The sequence below is a fragment of the Lepisma saccharinum genome, chromosome 12 (assembly GCF_977018435.1).
Source record: "Lepisma saccharinum chromosome 12, izLepSacc3.1, whole genome shotgun sequence".
In the NCBI taxonomy this organism is placed as follows: Eukaryota; Metazoa; Arthropoda; class Insecta; order Zygentoma; family Lepismatidae; genus Lepisma; species Lepisma saccharinum.
The window spans coordinates 57,736,780-57,742,794 of record NC_139240.1 but is presented as its reverse complement, the minus strand read 5'-3'; positions in this window follow the sequence as shown (position 1 = coordinate 57,742,794).

Here is a 6,015-nt window from a genome sequence, read left to right as displayed (position 1 = left end):
ATGTGCCTGTGTTGGTATGCAACCAGGTAGGCAGTACATTACGTCAGAAGATCACCTGCCTGCAGCCCCATTCACGTGCCTGTTTGTGAATAGGCCAAGGTGGTCCAACCACGTGGCCCACACTATCGCCGGATTTAACGCCATTGGACTATTTCTTGCGGGGTCGTATGAAGAGTATGGTGTACAAGACTCCTGTAGAGACAGAGGGGTTGCTGCACAAGATTGACGGGGCGCCAGGTGTAATGGAGCGAGTGCACCGGAACATGATTCATAGGTACAATGTGTGCAACGACATTGATCGTCGTCACATCGAGCCACTGTTGTAGTTTGAGCAGTGCCGTATGCGACATATCCAGTGCAGAAGACAGAAACAAATTGTTGCGTTCCATTGTCGACACAAGTGCTATTGTGATCAATGAATAGTACGTTTATTTTTTGTTCCCTTGACATTGTTACCAAATAAATTTGTTTGTATTATGTACCGAGTCACACGTCATTCAATTCTGTACCTTACGTAACACCTCATTTGACATGGTTGTAATAAATGATTACACTTTATGTTATCAGGTGATCTTCTGACGTCATGTACTGCCTACCCGGTTGCGTAACAACACCTGCACATCCGACACATTGTCATGGTTGTAGCATGGAAACGGAACGTTTCCGGACATGGGTTCCTTTTCCAAATATTGTCTACTCAGTTCCCTCTACTAGCCCTTGGAGTTTGTTAGGGGAATTTCCGAGCACCCTGTATACACACACATACATATATATGTATACAGCATAGGCCTATATGGTGTATAAATAGCTTTATAGCAAAAAATCTTACGTTTGGGCCCCCCCAAACTGATCAACCTAGCTACGTCCTGGTTGTAGTCCAGCTTCGTACACGATCGAGTCTGACAGTACAACCAAAGTGAAGGTTCGGAAAGCAGCACCACCCGACAGTGTTGCTTACTATCAAACATTTTAACCACATGCAGAGAATTATGTGTCTCTCAGCCCAGGCCCGTACCCAGGAGGGGGGTGTGCAAGGTGCCATGCCCCCCTCGAACCATGAAATATCTTGATGCAAACCTACAAAAATAGCATGGATAATTTTTAAGATTTTGCAAGAATTTAGATTTTCTTGTATAAATGAATGGGTTGGGTTGTCTCTGGGGAGAGGCAGACTCCGGAAGTCTGCAGTCTACTATATTAAGTAATTTTAGTTTTATAACCATTTATGCGAAGCTACTAAATGTTCCAATTTGGTCGGGACAGTTCACCATATTTACTCCCTGTTTTGACTTTTTTCTAACTTCAGTCTTGATGACAAAATGTCCTCTTTTTGTGGTTAATTCACATTCAGGGTATGAATTCCCATGGCAGAAGTGGGATCTCCCACCTTCCCACCAACGATCTTGTTTTATTAAAATTTTCCGAGGGTAGAAGTTTGTTATAACAACAAAGATAAACAATTAGTTTGGGCTTCAAACATACTTTACTAAGAATAATATCACAAACACATACAAAGAAGGAAAAACAAAGAATGATGTCAGCCTGTGTGTGAATGTTGCATACATCTCTTGTTTTCTCTCTCCCTCTCTCTCTTGCATGGGGTAAAAACGTACTTCTACAGTCAGATAAGATTTTAAAATTATATCAAAATGGACTAGTAAGAAATGGAGCCGTAGCTGCGAAGGGGGTTGTCATTGTCACCCTTGGCCCCTGGAACATAGAAATTATACCGACCTGTTATTTCTCCTCCATTTCTCACCTCCTTTCGTCGGGAATAAAACATAGCATTTACATGTTAATGTAATAGGAAACTAATGTCTACTTAAAGTTTCTCATTTTTTGTCCCTCCATCTAGTTATCTTTAATTTGCAATCGATTTTGCAGATGTGAACAATAACAGACAATGCTTCAATGAAGATGGTGTGGGATGCACAACTGACTGTCGATTTATTAGCCACATTTCTTGAATGCTAAGTTTTCTTTTCATCGGATTTAGCGGAAAAGAGTAAGTACATAAAATTTCTACAATGTCTAAGTATGCCAGCTACATCTAGGTAGGGGGGGGGGGGGTTAAATTCAGTGCCGGGAGTGCGAAAATCATTCTCGTCCTGGGCGGTGAAATCTCTAGCTACAACTCTGATAAGGAAATATTTCCTTTCGAGAGACCATTAATAGATTTACACCGTTATAAAAATATAACACAATAAAAGTATGAATATTTAATTATTATTTTTAATAAAAAGCAATAGTTAAATAATATCTAACACTTTTTAAAAACATTTCACTCATCTTCTAATTTCTTGACATTATGAACCTGTCGTTAAAGGAATTAATTTGGTAGTTTATAAATGTAGAAAATTAATTTCTTTATATATGTTTGGGTATACATATATACAAGGCTAAAATAGTTCCTTCCATAAAATTGATTAATTTGAAAAAAAAATCTTCCTAAAAAAAGTAGTATTTGGGTGCTGGTGATGGCATGTACTCCTTGTTAGATAGTGGATAATTCTGCATGGTTTAGAAAGTTTTAAATTTGCTATTTTCATTTGCGAAGATATGTTACAGTGAAGGAATGAGTGATTTTGTTCGTGCAGTCCCTATGTCTGTCAGTGGGAGTTGAAAATGGACAATTGCTATTATAGTGACCCACCCATAACCAATAATAAGTTCAAATATATTTTAAGTTAATTGCCAATAATATAATTTTAATAAAATGTTACATGATAGTCTAGCTCGGTATGGCATCAGACTGCCAAATGGGAGAGAGAGATTCAATTTCCAGGGTGGGCGATTTAAGGTCAGAATTTTTTCGGGCTTGTCCTGCATAAAATGGATCAAATCAATGGGCACCTGGGGATAAAGGCAGCCAAAGAATGGTGCTGATCACGTCACCTCCAAAATGGCTGGGATCAAAAATATGTGGGGCCACTTCCCCTAAATGGGACAGTGCTATATGCACTGAGAACCTTACCTTACCTTAAAACACTAGTTACGTGTATATCAATTCCGCTATTTAGGAAACTATAAGTGTTAAAGTTTAAATTTTGTTTAATGAATTTGGATTCTAATACTAATTGATATAAATTATCCTCATTAGCAATTCATTGTAACCACATAGCATATCACGTTGACCAGTGGTCAGAAGTAGCATGCTATTTGTAGCGGCGCTACTGTAGCTAGTTACAAAATTTGTAACTGTAGTGGTGCTACATTTTGAAAATTGTAGCTGTAGCAGTAGCGAAGCCACAAAACAAAATTCCTGTAGTTGCAGCAAAAATTTCGCTACAGCTACATTTCTTCTCAGTATTCTGAGGTAAATTTTGAATGTCGCAACAGCGTAAAAAAAATCGACAACAACATACTTTTGCAGGAGGTTCATAAAGACAGTCTATTAATTACATGGAAATATGGATAATCTAGATTGTAAATAGCTTGATATCGCAGATTATAGATATCTGCGTAATTTATTTCATTAGTATTAGAATAATTCTAATATCCAGATAACTAACTGAAATATATGAATATATTCGGCTGACAGCTATGTTTTTTGAGCTGCATTGCTATTTTGGGGAGAGACATGCCTGCTTTGCTGCACCTCTGGAAAAAATACCTCGTTTGCATTATTGCTTCTTATTTTGATGAAGTAAATTGAAATATTCAATACTTTTTGAATGTGCCTCATGTGGATATCCATGGTGTAAGAGACAACAAAATGTCATTAATTACTGGGCAAAACACAACTTGTAGTGCAAAAACGAGCAATCCATTCTCCACTACAATGACAAAGTCATAGTGTCAGCAATCAATTGCTCAGTACGTTAACAGCATTGACCATTGTCAGGATAAAGGATCTCACCAGCAAGAAATGATTTTTACAAGAAGGATAGTCCTACACTTCCTGGAATTACAATTACTTCATCATAATATTGTTCACAAATTTTCAAATTACATGTTACAACACTCACATTTACATGTCCGTTTCCTCAATATATTTCTGTTACTTTCACGGATCGTGACAATGAGGATGAATGTTTTATTTAGTAATTCTCTTGTCTAGTCGCTTTCTGCCACTTTTTGCTAATTGTGGGAATAAGGAAGAATGATGAATGATGAGTAGTGTTGGGAATAGAGAAGCAGGAGCATCCCATCCTATAGGAGTCTTTCCTAGTTTTCATTTTCAGTCCACCTTATGCACAGATAAGCTAATCGAGACTGGTTCCGAACCACTATGGACTCAATATTTATTCTCAAGAAAAATATGTTGATATATAAATGTAAATAATTCTACCAAATTTTATTTGTGTATAGTTGTAATCATTAATGTGGGTATCATCCTAATTGCAATACTCAAATATCAAATTTGAATTGATATGCCACTTACATAGGTACGTTATTCTCAAACACTATAGTAAAAATAAGGAACTGAAGTAACACTGCTATCAAAATTATCGAATGAAGGGAATCATGATAATAAATAATAGAATCTATTTTTCAGCAAGTACAACTATCATACGTACTATGGGCATCTTTTGAATATACATATGGTTGTTTAAGTTTTTTTATGCAGAAGTAGCGCAAAAGTAGCAAGTAGCGAACAGGAGTAGCATAGTGAGCTACTTTTTGGAAAATGCAGCTGTAGCTGTAGCGAAGCTACATTTTGGAAGAGTAGCTGTAGCGAAGATACTTTTAAAACGTAGCGTTCTGATCACTGACCTTGACATAGTAAAAGTTTACTGGTCCATTCAAGTTGGATATTTTTAAAAAACATGAAAATCATTTACGCACAGAAAATGCAGGGCAGTAATGTCACCGGAATCAGCCCCTTTGGCAGCATGTGTAGAAGATGGACGAAAAAAATGTTTGCACACCTCAAAAGTGTTTCCACTGTAGATTACTATTTAGCCAAAAAATAAGAATCCTTTCTCAGATTTTGAAGGCTTGTTAACATTAACAGACAAACTAGGTGTTGAAATGAAAAGTGAGCATAGCAATGACAAGTTGTGTGCCGAATTTGTGTCTCCTATCGCACGAATATTTAGAAAAGAATTAATCAGTGAACTGCAAGAATAAGAGTATGTAAGTTTAATGTTTGATGCATCGACACTTAATACTCTATGTGCTATCAACTAGTGTTGTGATATTGAAAAAATATCGTCCAGGCTATATCATGTAGGCAATTTATCATCATGATATTTTTGCGATATATATATCATGATGGTAATCTATTGCCACGATATTTGGCGATATATATCATGTCGGCAATATATCATCACAATATTTTAAAAACACTAAGTTGCTGTCCAAGGCAGTTTATTAAGATAAAAAAAAACACTTAACGGGTAACGTTTCAACCCTGTATCAGGGTTATCTTAATAAACTGCCTTGGTCAGGAACTTAGTGTTTTTAATATGGAAGCAAGGCTTAATTATATTACACAATATTTTGATGATATATATCATGTCAGTGATATATAGTCATGATATTTGGCAATATATCGCTGGTATCATATGGAAAAAATATATCATCTGTGATGATATTTTCTTGATGATATATCATGATACCAAATTTCTGATATCGTCCATCCCTACTATCAATTAAGTGTTGTGTATATAACAGTTGGGCTGAAAAGTTCGTAGGCTAACATAGTAAAAAATATTTTTTTGACAAAATTCGATTTTATTATTCAATATAGTTGCCTTCGAGGGCGATACAACGATTATAGCGGTCATACAATTTTTCGATGCCATTTTTATAGTACGATTTCTCTTTAGACTCAAAATAGGCCTCAGTTTCGGCGATTACCTCTTCATCAGTGCTAAATTTCTTTCCAGCGAGCATTCTTTTAAGGTCTGCAAACAGGAAAAAGTCACTGGGGGCCAGATCTGGAGAATATGGTGGATGGGGAAGCAATTTTATTACGGTTGAATATCGCTAAACATTGCTCCGAATCATCAAAACGTTGTTGCTTTTGATCGATTGTGAGCATGCGCGGCACCCATTTTGCACACAGCT